The sequence below is a fragment of the Vicia villosa genome, linkage group LG4, assembly GCF_029867415.1.
Source record: "Vicia villosa cultivar HV-30 ecotype Madison, WI linkage group LG4, Vvil1.0, whole genome shotgun sequence".
In the NCBI taxonomy this organism is placed as follows: Eukaryota; Viridiplantae; Streptophyta; class Magnoliopsida; order Fabales; family Fabaceae; genus Vicia; species Vicia villosa.
In genome coordinates, this window is record NC_081183.1 from 44712540 (window position 1) to 44727899 (window position 15360).

The 15360-nt window shown below is 32.9% G+C and overlaps 1 long non-coding RNA gene across 1 annotated transcript; it reads right to left on the reverse strand.

Annotated features, from left to right (window-relative positions):
• Window positions 1-12039: 12039 nt before the first annotated feature.
• LOC131599117 (uncharacterized) lies at window positions 12040-14113 on the reverse strand. Its single transcript, XR_009282575.1, has 3 exons — window positions 13514-14113; window positions 12376-12914; window positions 12040-12246 (listed from the first exon to the last, which is right to left on the reverse strand). It is a non-coding gene; the product is annotated as an uncharacterized LOC131599117 (long non-coding RNA).
• Window positions 14114-15360: the final 1247 nt, after the last annotated feature.

A 15360-nucleotide genomic window follows, 5' to 3' on the forward strand; every position in this document is an offset into this window, starting at 1 on the left:
CAGAATACTCTAGAAGACTTAGTCGTGGGCTAAGTGGAAAACCATTGTAATCTGTTGAGATTAGTGGATTAAATCCTCAGGTGAGGTAAATCACTCCGTGGGGGTGGACTGGAGTAGTTTAGTTAACAACGAACCAGGATAAAAATAACTGTGCAAATTGTTTTTATCGTTCAAGTTTTTAGACTACACTTATTCAAACCCCCCTTTCTAAGTGTTTTTCTATCTTTCAAATATAACCTGCATTTCTGCATCCTAGAGAAATTCGTAAGAAACATACATGCGTATTTAGCTGGAAATATTCGTATAGATTTTTTAATTATACAAAATAAAAAAAAATAAATTAAAACAATTTTTTGTATAAAATAATAATGGATTTTGTTTAAATTTTTATCAAAATTAGTTTTTAATCAATTTTTAAGTTTTAATTCAGCCCGATCTTCATTATTTTTATTCTATTTTAAATTGGAGAAGAGTGCTAGAGTTTTTATCCGATTTAGTTTAGTTTGCATTGTTAGTTTAATCAGATTTTTCCATCCGATTACACCCTAATCTTGTGCTGTGGCAATGTATCGAACAAGTTTCACAATTTTTTAAACATATTTTCATCGGATAAATATCTGAAGTCAAATTTAAAGTACATCTCATATATATATATATATATATATATATATATATATATATATATATATATATATATATATATATATATATATATATAGTGATATAACTTATTTTCAATTAAACAAATTATATGTCACGTTACATTCTTTTATAGAATTTTATTTAATGTATATTTTTTTAAGGTATATGAAAGTTATACTAAAAAAGTTAAATAATATTAAATCTAAAAAAATGGAGAACGAGTTATCTATCATTGTCGGAACCCTCTCGAACATTCACATGCCACTCTCGTCTCTTCATTATCGATCGTCATTCACGTACTCACCGTTGTTCACCGTCTTGTCACGGTTTGAATTCTCATTCCGTTCAACTTTCTAATCATAGTTCGACGCACATCTTTGGAAATCTTGTATCTTCGATTTCACATATTCTTTTCCACTTAAAACTTTCTTGTAGGAAATTTTAGATGAAGGTTTAACAGGAATTAGAAATTCTGAAGATATATCCTGTTCTAAAAACTAGGAGTTGTTAATCAGGTATTTGATAAAAGTAAATCCTACTAGACTTTGATAACAAGCAAGATTCAGGCATGTCTAATCAGATTTTGATAGTAACCGTAAACTCTAAGATAATGAATCTGACAAATCTAATTAGATTCCAATAATGTTTTAATTAGGAAAGTATTCCTTTCATATTGATTCAATTGTTTTATGTAGCAAAATTATTTTATATGTCCTAAACTCAGGGGGAGTCCTAGAACAAGATGAGATAATTTTTTAATGTATAAAACTAACGGGAAGCTTGCTAGTTCACTCTAATATGTTTTATGTAATTAAACCAACTAAATATTATTCATCAAAATATATGGTTTTGTCATCATCAAAAAGGGGAGATGTAAAAGAAAGATTTGGAGAACAATTTTGTACGCTGATTTATTTTGTCTAGTGTGTAGCTAAGTGTTGACATGTTCTGATTTTGAAGAAGTAACATATGACGTCATCATTTTCTGAACACAACACACTCCGACTCTAAAGAGATATCAAAAGTTTGCTTTACAAAGAAAAGTCAAGTTATGGAATACTCTTTAACAATGCTTCAAAAAGAATGATCATCAAATGGCTTCTAACTCTCTCTCTAATAAAGGAACTTCTGAAGATTTTCAAGCTCTGATATTCTGCACATCATAAGTTTTGAAGCCCAAATTTCACAAGTTTAAGATGATTCCTTCATCCTCTTTTATAGACAAAGCCACACGGGAAACTGTGAAAAAGCATCATCATTGTCATCATTGCCTAGGACTGCTAGACTCCCCTAGATCATAATGACAGCCGCCACGTGTAACACTCTAGCAAACACTGTCATAATAACACCTTACATCTGCCATGCGTAACCTCTCTGGGTTCCATGCGAGTTTATCCCTGAAAATCCATAAGGGTCGTAGATCTAACTCCCTGACACAGTACCGTTGACGTCCATCTCCACCTCCAAAAAACACAACACACCGAGGGTGTCACCTCGACCATCCTCTAGGAAACAAGCCTATGATCCCCTCCATCAAGAAGCGCGAACAATTTTTTTTGTCACAAACGCAATCTCGAAGTCTGCTTGGTTCTCCATGACCTCTGAGATGATTCAAGTCATCACTTCTAACTGAAGCAACGACTAGGGGGCAATTCCAAGTTTGTGCCCAAATGCACTTGTTTTCCTTAATGATCGTTGAAGCGTCATCTCCACGTGTTACATGAAAAACACGTGGTCACCCACCAGCGGGAATTTTGGTCACCACATCATAACCCTACGATCGATTTAACCAGGATATGAGTCACTTGCTGACTCTGCCCTACCCCGTGGCAACCTGGGAGTTTCCTTGGTTTTGGGCCTCCAACAATCCAGCCCAAAATAGGGAAATCTTGGTCCCACGCGTGGACTATAAATACCCCCTTTCACTACAGGGTCAGGTATTCATTCACCTTCACCTATTCTCTGTACTTGCTCTCATTTGCTCTCTTTCTTACTTAAGCATCGGAGTACCTTGCAGGTACACCCCCCATTCACTTAAAATTCAAGGAGTTGAAGGACATTGACGATCCAGTCTTATCAGGTACGATCACTTACCATGATTTCATAAAAAATATGAGTAATTTAAATTAATATCAAAATTGTCTTTTATTTAACTTTTCACTAACCATAATTTCACAATTTAAATGTTATTAATAAGTTGACACAAGTATAGAGGAAATGTTGAAACATATTCTGTTAATGTTTTGAATATTACAAACTATTTTATCTAAAGAAACTCCAAAGTGATTTCATCAATTAATCATCTAAATAATTTATGGTCTCTATAAAACAAAGAGTTAAAATGATGATTCAAGATTGTGCTGACAAAGAACAAAGCTTTAAGAACATATGGATTCTCAGAAGTTCAATAATTTACTCTTCAGAATTATGGTCCCAGAGTTACTCTTCAGAATGACAGTCCCAGAGTTACTCTCCAGAATTATGGCCCCAGAGTTACTCTCCAGAATTATGGCCCCAGAGATACTCTTCAGAATTATGGCCCCAGAGTTACTCTCAAGAATCACGGTCCAAGAGTTACTCGTCCCAGAGTTACTCATCCCAGAGTTACTCGTTCCAGAGTTACTCGTCCCAGAGTTACTCCTCCAGATTTACTGTGCCAAGAATAAGTCTTTGTTGAAATGGTCAAATGTCAGAACTTGCAGATTGTCAGCAGTACCAAGACCAAGTCAAGCCAAGACCAAGTCCTACAAAGACAAAGCTGCCAGCACTTCTCAAATGAAACTCTCGGCACTTCCTTCTCACTTTGCTTTGCTCTATAAAAACAAGACTTATGCTTCATTCTCATGCACCGAAAATATCCACAAGCATACAAAGAAAACCAAAGTCTTTATTCACAAAGCAATCATACTCTCTATATATTATCTTTAGCTTTCACTACCATATAAGTGATAAAAATATATTAGAGTTATCATACACATTCTATAAGTAAAATACTCACTGCCATACGGAGAGTATTTAGGAGTTTATTGTAAACCTCATAAGATCACAAAGTATATCATAGATATACAAACCAATCATCTTGTAAGCTATCTGTAAGCTATATCATTTAGAAGTGTAAGCCTGGTGAGGCTAAGAATACATAGAAGAAAAAGGCTATTGTAAGAAGTATTCAATAAAGGATAATCTCACAGGGTGTGGGGACTGGACTAACCAAGTTGGTGAACCAGGATAAGTTTTCTTGTGTTCTTTATTTATTGTCCTTTATTCATATTATTCACAACTATACTTTATCACACACATTAACACCAATTACTTAAAATCTCTAAAGTTATTACTAATCTTTTTCTTCTGATTAAAGGCAACATTTTAAATACTTAGATAAATTTTAAAAGGGACACAATCCAACCCCCCTTGTTGTGTCGTACCTTATTCCATCAATTGGTATCAGAGCTACGGGCTCTGAATATACAGAACACTTAACCGTGTTAGAGTTAATCGATCAAACATGAAATGACTGATACAAAGTTTATAGCTGAAGGAGGATCATCACACATGCCTCCTTACTTTAATGGTTCTGACTACTACTACTGGAAAGGTAAGATGAGATTGTTTCTACTATCTCAAGATAACAACATGTGGTCTGTGGTTGAAAATGGCAACTACACTCCAATGACTACTGCAACAGACACAGTTGCGTCAGTTCCAAAAACTCAGTCACAATGGACAAAAGAAGAAAACGACAAGGTACTACTATACTCTAAAGCTCAATTTATATTATCATGCGCTCTTAGCAGGGAAGAATACGACCGGATAGAGGAATGCACAACTACCAAAGAAATATGGGATGCTCTCAAAATACATCATAAAGGAACAAATCATATTAAAGAAGAAAGAATTGATCTAGGAGTCAGGAAATTTGAAACCTTCGAAATGAAGGAAGAAGAAACCATAGATGAAATGTTCTCCAGATTCACTGTAATTGTCAATGAACTTAGATTACTTGGTAAAGCTTATACTGCTCATGAAAGAATCAGAAAAATTCTAAGATGTCTCCCAAAAATTTGGAGACCTGTGGTAACAGCTATATCACAAGCAAAAGATCTAAAGATTCTACAAGTTGAAGAACTTATAGGATCTCTTCGTGCTCATGAAGGTATCCTCAATGAAGATAAACCACAAAGAAAAGGTAAAATGATAGCTCTTAAAGCCTCTCAAAATTCTGCATCTAAAATCACCACTTCACAAGGAACAACTGAAGAAGATACCGGATTTCTATCTGAGGATGAAAATGATTTGGCTTTAATCTCTAGAAGAATTCAACAAATGATTTTAAAAAGAAATCAAAACAGAAAATCATTTCAACCCAGGAAAGAATACCAAAAACCTGAGATTGATAAAAGCAAGATTACATGCTATGGATGCAACAAACTTTGACACTTCAAAACAGAATGCCACTCAAAACTCATAGGAACTTCTCCTCTAAAAAATCCATGCTTGCACAATGGGATAACTCAGAGAACTCTAACTCTGAAGCCGAAGATGAGGAAGCCAACTTATGCCTGATGACTAACTCCGACTCTGAAGAGGTAAATACACTAAACTATTGTTATACCTGCAAAGAAATAGGAATTCTATTCGACAATTTATTAGAAGATTCAAACATCTTAACTCAGAAATGTTTCTTTCAAAAAGAACAGATTCACACTCTTAAAACTGAAAAAGAAGATCTAATAAAATCCAACCTAAAACATTTAGAAACCATTAAGGAGTTACAAAAGGCATATTCTTGTTTGTCATTACATCAGAAAGTTATTAATGAAAACATCAAACCTCTTAACAATCAAGATAAAATTGAAAATCTTGAAAATCAAGTAGAAACTCTTACTAAAGATATAACCTCCTTTGTAAAATCTACTGAAACATTTCAAAAAATAATGGGATCTCAATCAGGGGTCTTTGATAAAGCTGGCTTAGGATTTAAACAATCTGAAAATCAAATGATCTATGAAAATTTTTTCCTTCCAAATAAAAATAGAACTAAAATCCAAATAAAAGAAAAAAATATTTTAAAAGAGAAATATATTACCAAACCAAAATGTTGTTATTGCAAGAAAACAAATCATCTTGAAAAACATTGTTATTTCAAAAAGAAAACCACTATATCAAAAGATCATATTTCTAACAACAAAGGACCCAAAGAAATATGGGTACCTAAAAGGCTACTAACGCATAATGCAGGAATGTCTTCTGATTCTCAAGAAAAAGCCTTGGTACTTGGACAGTGGCTGCTCAAGACATATGACTGGAGATAGGGAAAGTTTTGTCTCTTTCAAAAATAAAGAAGGAGGAACTGTAACCTTTGGAAACAATGATAAAGCAAAAATCAAAGGTATTGGTTCCATAGGTAAAAAAGGTAATATCTTTATAAACAATGTGCAATATGTGGAAGGGTTAAAACACAACCTTCTTAGCATTAGTCAACTATGTGATGATGGCTATGAAGTTAGTTTTAATCAAAATTCATGTAATGTAAAAATCCCATCTTCTGACAAAATTCTTTTTCTAGGAAAAAGGCACAAAAATCTTTATACATTTTATTTAGATGATCTTTCATCTGAATCTTGCTTTTTATCTAAGGAAAAGGATAAATGGCTATGGCACAGAAGATGTGGTCATACAAGTATGAAAAATATTTCAACACTTTCAAAATTAGATCTTGTTAGAGGTCTTCCCAAACTTAATTTTGAAAAAGACTCAATTTGTGAAGCTTGCATAAAAGGCAAACAGGTCAAAAGTAGTTTTCATTCAAAAAATATTGTGTCAACACAAAAACCTTTGGAACTCCTTCATATTGATTTGTTTGGTCCTGTAAAAACTTCAAGTCTAAGTGGGAAAAGATATGGCTTTGTCATTGTTGATGATTTCTCAAGGTACACATGGGTACTTTTCTTAAAAAATAAAGATGACTCTTTTGAAGCATTCAAAATCTTTTGCAAAAAAGTTCATAATGAAAGAAACTCAAATATTGTTGCTGTAAGAAGTGATCATGGAGGAGAATTTGAAAATATTTCCTTTAAAACCTTCTTTGATGAAAATGGTATATCTCACAATTTCTCCTGTCCAAGAACACCTCAACAAAATGGTGTTGTAGAAAGGAAAAATAGAACTTTACAAGAAATGGCTAGAACTATGATAAATGAATCAAATGTTGAAAAATATTTCTGGGCTGAAGCTATCAATACTTCTTGCTATGTTTTAAATAGAGTAACCATAAGGAAAATCTTGAAGAAAACTCCTTATGAACTATGGAAAAATAGAACTCCAAATATTTCATATTTTCATATCTTTGGATGCTATTGCTATATTCTTAACAACAAAGATTCTCTAGGAAAATTTGATTCAAAATCTGACAAAGGCGTCTTTCTTGGTTATTCCTCAACATCAAAAGGTTACCGAAATTACAATTTGAAAAATCAATGTGTAGAAGAAAGCATGCATGTTATGTTTGATGAACTAAATGTTGCAGCTTTAGAAAAATCTCACGAGGATGAAGTAACCGATTTAGAAGCAATTCCTAACACTCAATCAACAGATACGAGCAACACTATGAACATTATCCAAGAAGCTAAAAACAACTCTGAACAACCTACAGCAAATCCTCCGAAAGGATGGAAAAGTGTAACTGATCATCCTCATGAACAAATAATAGGAGACACCTCTGATCAGGTAAGAACTAGAAATTTCTTTAAAGATAACTCTAATAACATGGCAATGATATCTCAGGTAGAACCAAAGAATATCAATGAAGCATTAAAATATGAATCTTGGATGGAAGCCATGACTGAAGAATTATCTCAGTTTGAGAAAAGCCAAGCTTGGAAACTGGTTCCTTATCCTCAAGATAAAACTATTATTGGTACAAGATGGGTGTTCAGAAATAAACTTGATGAAACTGGAAAAGTAATCAGAAACAAAGCTAGACCCGTAGCTCAAGGTTATAATCAACAAGAAGGTATAGATTATGATGAAACATATGCACCCGTGGCAAGGTTAGAAGCTATTTGAATTCTTTTAGCATATGCTGCTCATAAAAATATTAAACTTTTTCAAATGGATGTAAAAAGTGCTGTGAGATATTGGATCGAACTCTAGTATGGCCGAAGGGTAGTTTCTTGGTTCGACAGGGTTAAGCATGAAGTCGAAGGTTGTTCACATGCTTGTGTCGAAGATGCTAGGGTTGTTAGCATGTTAAATTAGGTTTTAGTGTTTAAACCCCAATTTGTTAAGTTAGCTTGTTTATTAAGTTGGCTTGTGTAATGGGCCTTGTGGAAAAAGCCCATTAGTTAGTACGTTAGGTTTTATTATAAATAGCATACTAGTCTCTCATCATTGCTAAGTTGCAAATCCTAATTTAGGGTGAGAGAGGTTATTTGTTATTCTTGTAAACTTGTAATCTTGTTCTAAGAGAAAGTAAAATAATAGCAGTTATAACCAATTATTGTGTTCCTCTTCTTCCTTGTCCTTTATTCTTCTTTGGTTTATACTTTGTTCTTGGCATTGAATTCACAACAAATTGGTGCGGTGAGCGTGGAGAAGATGCCTTCAACAAAGTATGAGATTGAAAAGTTCACCGGAGTGAATGATTTCGGTCTGTGGCGCTTGAAGATGAAAGCCCTACTGGTTCAGCAGGGTTGTTTGGAAGCGTTGAAGGGAGAGGCAGCCATGAATGCAGAATTGACGGCAGCGGAGAAGACGAATATGATCGAGAAAGCACACAGCGCAATTTTGTTGAGCCTTGGTGATAAGGTTCTCCGACAGGTATCAAAGGAGACGACGGCATCAGGGTTATGGGTAAAACTTAAAAGTTTGTATATGACCAAATCGCTAGTAAATCGACTCTACCTGAAGCAAGCTTTGTATTCATTCAAGATGATTGAAGACAAAGTATTGGCTGAGCAGTTGGATATGTTCCACAAGCTGATTCTTGATCTTGAAAATATTGATGTGAAGATCGATGATGAAGATCAAGCGCTGTTACTATTGTGTTCTTTGCCTAGATCACATGCTCACTTCAAAGAAACTCTCTTGTATGGAAGGGAGTCCCTGACGTTTGAAGAAGTTCAATCAGCCTTGTACTCTAAGGACTTGAATGAACGAAAGGAGCATAAACCTTCGACTGTTGGCGAAGGTTTGGCCGTTAAAGGAAAACTCTTACGAAAGGATGGTAAGTTCGACAAGAAGAAAGGCAAAAGCCAGTCGAAGTCTTACAGTGGCGAAGCATCTGGCATTCGATGCTACCATTGTAAGAAGGAGGGTCACACAAGAAAGGTGTGCCCTGAACGCCTGAAATATCATGGAGGTAAGGATAATGGCAACGCTGCCATTGTTCAAGATGATTTCGAATCATCTGATGTTCTTGTGGTTTCAAGCAGTGACTCTAAGAAGGAGTGGATTATGGATTCAGGTTGCACTTGGCACATGACTCCAAACAAAGACTTGTTCGAGGAATTATGTGATCAATATGGTGGATCAGTATTGCTGGGAAACAACAAGGCTTGCAAGATTGTAGGTGTTGGATCTGTGAGATTCAAGCTCCATGATGAGTCAATAAGGTTGTTGACTGAAGTCAGGTATGTTCCTGATTTGAAGAGAAATCTGCTTTCTCTTGGTGAATTCGACAAGAAAGGATATGTTTTCCAAGGAGAGAAAAATATCCTAAGAGTCATGAAGGGTTCGAAGGAAGTTTTGAGAGGCGTGAAGAAACAAGGCTTGTATACCCTTGAGGCTGAAGTTGTAAGTGGTTCGACAAATGTTGCATCCACGATCTGCAACCTCATCCGAAACGGTTAACCCTCATCAGGGCGTCAACCTTCAATCAATTACAGCTCTACAAAAGCAATTAATGGCTTACCAGAAATTCTGGATTGATTATGTCACTGAACAAATATGCCCGCGGATCCCTCTCAGATTCAGTTTCCATTTCTGCCATTATCTTCTGAGGCAACATCTGATGATGAACCATCTGGTTCTTAATCTTCTCGTCCTCTTTCTTTTGGTGCCCCCTTTCTTTTTGTATGTTTGACAAAAGGGGGAGAACAAGCTTTGACCAAAGCTTTGTCTTGTTTAAGTTCTTTGTACTTTATTTATCTATAGTTCACTAGGACTTTGTATTATATTTAGCAGTAATCCTATAGAGTCTTTTTTTGTTTGTGCACCAAAATATTGATGCAAATCATTTGATGTATTGATCCTCAAACAATTAATCAAATACTGCTATCTAATCAACATGTGTTTCAAATGCTTTTAAATTCATATGAACTAACATTGAGGGGGAGCATTTGCCCTTTCAAAGTATGCATCTTTTCAGGGGGAGCTTCAAAGTCCTTACTCAAAGAAACTAAAATAAAAAGTTTGTCACCATTCAAAAAGGGGGAGAATGTTGAAACATATTCTGTTAATGTTTTGAATATTACAAACTATTTTATCTAAAGAAACTCCAAAGTGATTTCATCAATTAATCATCTAAATAATTTATGGTCTCTATCAAACAAAGAGTTAAAATGATGATTCAATAATGTGCTGACAAAGAACAAAGCTTTAAGAACATATGGATTCTCAGAAGTTCAATAAGTTACTCTTCAGAATTATGGTCCCAGAGTTACTCTTCAGAATGACAGTCCCAGAGTTACTCTCCAGAATTATGGCCCCAGAGTTACTCTCCAGAATTATAGCCCCAGAGTTACTCTTCAGAATTATGGCCCCAGAGTTACTCTCAAGAATCACGGTCCCAGAGTTACTCGTCCCAGAGTTACTCATCCCAGAGTTACTCGTCCCAGAGTTACTCCTCCAGATTTACTGTGCCAAGAATAAGTCTTTGCTGAAATGGTCAAATGTCAGAACTTGCAGATTGTCAGCAGTACCAAGACCAAGTCAAGCCAAGACCAAGTCCTACAAAGACAAAGTTGCCAGCACTTCTCAAATGAAACTCTCGGCACTTCCTTCTCACTTTGCTTTGCTCTATAAAAACAAGACTTATGCTTCATTCTCATGCACCGAAAATATCCACAAGCATACAAAGAAAACCAAAGTCTTTATTCACAAAGCAATAATACTCTCTATATATTATCTTTAGCTTTCACTACCATATAAGTGATAAAAATATATTAGAGTTATCATACACATTCTATAAGTAAAATACTCACTGCCATACGGAGAGTATTTAGGAGTTTATTGTAAACCTCATAAGATCACAAAGTATATCATAGATATACAAACCAATAATCTTGTAAGCTATCTGTAAGCTATATCATTCAGAAGTGTAAGCCTGGTGAGGCTAAGAATACATATAAGAAAAAGGCTATTGTAAGAAGTATTCAATAAAGGATAATCTCACAGGGTGTGGGGACTGGACTAACCAAGTTGGTGAACCAGGATAAGTTTTTTTGTGTTCTTTATTTATTGTCCTTTATTCATATTATTCACAACTATACTTTATCACACACATTAACACCAATTACTTAAAACCTCTAAAGTTATTACTAATCTTTTTCTTCTGATTAAAGGCAACATTTTAAATACTTAGATAAATTTTAAAAGGGACACAATCCAACCCCCCTTGTTGTGTCGTACCTTATTCCATCAGGAAATTGGGGAGAATGAAACATATTTGTAATGTTATAAATATGAACCTATTTTTTCATGTGATATTACTAAAATTAGAACACGAAATTGAAAAATAGTAAATCTATTTTAACATCATTAGAAAGGGTGAAACCAAAGAAAAACTAACAAACAAACTATCTAATTTTATTTTTTACTTAGTTGGAATTATTTTTGTCCTTTGTCAGTGTAGTTTATTTTTAATAATCTGAGGAACGGTCGAATACAGGTTATTAAGTATATTTGTCACTTTATAGTTAATATATTATCATGTGGTTAAGGATGTGTCCATTAGGTGTTACATCCTTAAAAAGAGTTTGACCCTTATAACTTCTAAAATAGTCATTATGGTTGTAACTTCAAAATTCAATACATTTTTAATTGATTTTTCCTATATTAATTCTTTAATTTAACTTTTCTTACAGATGCCTGTATCATGGTGGGTGGTTCCCTAGTGGCTTTTATAGATGGAGTAGCATTGGCGACCGCAAGAGAGACCTACTTCAATTGGTGAGTGTATTAATTCCTTTTACGCCCTTAGGGGAAGAGAAGATTGGAATTGGAGTTATTATAGGAAAATATATTATTCGGTCATTTGAATTACATTAAAAAAGTTTAAGATCGTATATATAAAATGAAAGTGATTTTATTAAATTGGTTGGTAAATAATTAGCAGCTATGAGACATTTAAGTGTAACAACTTTAAATTAGAAATTTTTATACAACATGTGTGCATGTTACACTATAATCAAATAAAAAATAATGAGTACATTCAATGCCAATTTTTAGAAGAAAAAAGGTGCGTTTTGGAAGGGGTTTTCCTTCCAAAAAAGTCTTAATCATCACGAGCGATCTCTCTGGCTGAGAAAATGCAGTTGAGTGACCTCTACCCTTTATTGTAGCAAACGATAGGATATCCCTGTATACTTGAGTCCAACCCGCCACCTTTACCATCAAATATCAAAATAAGTTAGTGTTACAAGTATAAATATAAATAAATATAAGTAAGTAAAGTGACAATTAAAAGGTTTATAAAAATTAAATTTAAAAATGGAAGGAAATGTATATATATACCTGTAGGTATTCTTCGTTTTCTGGTGCTGCTGGGCAAGTGTTATATCCTTCTCGTTGGTATTCCATGTACCCAATGTTGTCAAGATCGAGATCTTACATAAAATCGGGAGAAAATAACAAGATCGTAAAATATAAAATCGTAGCTAAGATCGGAAGATCCTACCCAATTATTTTTGTAAGGTCGAGAGCAGGTAACAAGATCATAAAACATAAGATCGCAGGCAAAATCGTAAGATCCTACTATATTTGAAGTATTTTTACATATTATATTATAGTAGACAAGTGTATTAGTGAGAAAATGACTCTTTTTCCTATTCTCTAGACATGTATGACTAGGTTTTTGTACGTTATTACTATCACATAAACAATTTGTTAGACTTTAGGGACATATTTGGCCAATTACTAGACATTAGGGACACTTTTTACAATTTAACTACAACACGCGATTCTACTTAATATCGGGATCGTTAGGGGTGAGTGAGATCGTAAAATCTTAAGATTTTAAGATCTAGATCGAGATCTTGACAACCATGATGTACCTGCACATGAAATATGTAAATTCATATATTAAACTGAAATATTATTAAATCTCTTTAAAAAATTCATAATAGTTTTATTTGTCTGGGTACTAATATGAATCTCATTCTCAATTACTATACTTCTCTTTCTTTGTCTCTCTCACCTCTTCCTCTCCATTTTCTTTCTCGCTTCACCATCACTACAACTTTTCATTCCTTATTCTCCATACTCTTTCTCATTTCTCCATCACCATAATTTTCTTTCACAACAACAGATCCAAGATTTCATTTTTTATTCTTCACAATTATTTGTTATTTTCTTTCAAGATTTCATATTTTATATGTTGATGACATGAATCTTTATGATTCAGATAAATTTACACCGATTTTGATTTTAGATTTTAAAATTATTTTTTCCTTAGAATGTTGAAGAATTAAACCAGTTAAACCGAACCGTCAAACTGCACAACTGTTGTTTTGATGTTTGGAACTATATCTCGCTAATTTGTTTATAAGGCTGTTGCCAGGATTTTGGTTTGTTTTTCAATTCAAAGAGTTTTCATATTTCTTTTTCACAAAAATGGAGGTACAGAGTGAACGTAAAAAAGAGAATTACTTACCTCCGTGGAGCCACAACATGACTGGTTTTGAAGCGGTTTGATTCTCGGTCTCCAGAATAAGGATTAAAATTCACTTTTGGCTGATCAGGTAGCCTTCTTATCTTATCTTAAAATTCACGTTTTTTATCATGGCAAAGAAATTTCACAAAACTTCTTCAAGTCAATCTCAACCCTCCATTCATGAGAAATTACATTTTCAACAAAATATAACCTGCATTTCTGCATCCTAGAGAAATTCGTAAGAAACTTACATGCGAATTTAGCTGGAAATATTCGTATAGATTTTTTAATTATACAAAATAAAAAATAAAAAATTAAAACAATTTTTTGTATAAAATAATAATGGATTTTGTTTAAATTTTATCAAAAATAGTTTTTAATCAATTTTAAAGTTTTAAATCAGCCCGATATTCCTTATTTTTATTCTATTTTAAATTAGAAAAGATTGCTAGAGTTTTTATCCGATTTAGTTTAGTTTGCATTGTTACTTTAATCAGATTTTTCCATCCGCTTACACCTTAATCTTGTGTTGTGGCAATGTATCGAACAAGTTTCACAATTTTTTAAACATATTTTCATCAAATTTATCTGAAGTCAAATTTAAACTACATCTCATATATATATATATATATATATATATATATATATATATATATATATATATATATATATATATATATATATATATATATATATATATATATATATATATATATATATATATATATATATATATATATATAAGTTTCCAAAGTGGGGAAACTGAGAAAGAATAAGAATGCCAGCATAACACAAACAAAAATAACACAACCAAAAATTAAAAAATTGAAGGTTATGGAAAAGAATGAGTTGTGAAGGTTATAGGAAGGAATGAGTTGTGAAGATTATAGGAAGGAGTGAGTGTTATTTATAAGAGGAGTTAATAGCTATATATTTTAATTTTACTTAAATTTGAGACTTTTATTTATAAATAAATATGACGCTGTTATTTTTACTATGAAAACAAATATTATTATTGTTAGTATTATTCTTTAATAAATTAAAACTCGTATTTTATAAATACAAAAGTTGAATAAAAATGTAATTGTCAAGAATTATAAAATTTTCTTTCCAGTAATATATAGAAATTATAGTAATGACATTTTGAATAAAAAATACAATATTGATAATAAATTTATTTTTATAATTTTAAGGAACTACTTGTAGGTGTATTTCTACAACCAAGTGGAAATACTACATATTTTATCTTTAAAAATCCTAAATGTCTACATGCAACAACATGTACCCTCCGCTTCATAACAAAATCCACGATTACTGTGTAATGTAATTTTACAAAAGTTATCACATAAATCAGGCGACGTAGGACATAATTTCGACAGAAAGCATTTTGCTCCTTCTGGATAACCTGCGAGAATCATTAAAATTTATTAGAAATAACATATGATATAGAAAAATTCTGATATTGACAACATGTAGTATATTATAAATATCGTTTTCATTTTATTATGGAATATAATGAGAAGCAATCTATTAAAATAGCAAAATTATTACTTGCAACTTTGACCGAAGCAATGCAAATAATCAAAAAGGCTAACATCATATGCCATTTTGTTTTAAAGGTTGACATTAGCATATGGCCAATAGGAATGCCAGCATAACACAAACAAAAATTAAAAAATTGAAGGTTATGGAAAAGAATGAGTTGCGAAGGTTATAGGAAGGAATGAGTTGTGAAGATTGTAGGAAGGACTGAGTGTTATTTATAAGCCACTGACAGTTAGAAAACAATTCTAATTATTTTTTAAGAGTTTCACTTTAAAATGAAGAGGAGTTGAATAGCTATATCA